Raw genomic sequence first — 551 nt, 5'->3', positions numbered from 1 at the left:
CTTCCACCCTCGCGGCCCATGCACCTACGCATGCTGTGGAACACTACGCACCCGCACACTCGCCAAAACACACTGCCCACTTCCCCTGCGCCTCCCTCGCCCGCTATTCCGGCACGTCTCCGTCACTCTACCACCCACACAGCACCCACCATTCTTCCATCACCTCAACGCGACCTTTTCCCTCCTGCACCCATCGCGGCACGGCAGTCCCCACATTCTCTCCGCCGCGACCCGCCCTGCACGCGCGCACGTGACGAGTACGCAACGCGCAACTAGGTAAGAGCCGTCTGAACGACATACCTCCGTCCTGTGGAACAGCAACGCCTGGGGTCTGCCACCGCAATGGCTGTGCCCTGAGTCTGATGTGCGCGTTCCCGTGTGCGGCACCGTCACGGCCCCCACCCCCTCCACCTCCTCCCAGCCGTGCCTGCCTGCCCCTGCCTCTGCGTCCGTGCGACTGATGAGAAAGCTTATGTTACTGACACCTCTAGTCTGACACTGTCGGTGACGAGCACACATCTGTATAGTTATCCCTGTCTGAACGCACGCCC

Source organism: Leishmania donovani, chromosome 25 (assembly GCF_000227135.1).
Source record: "Leishmania donovani BPK282A1 complete genome, chromosome 25".
NCBI classification, from domain to species: domain Eukaryota; phylum Euglenozoa; class Kinetoplastea; order Trypanosomatida; family Trypanosomatidae; genus Leishmania; species Leishmania donovani.
Note: the sequence above shows the minus strand (reverse complement) of the source record.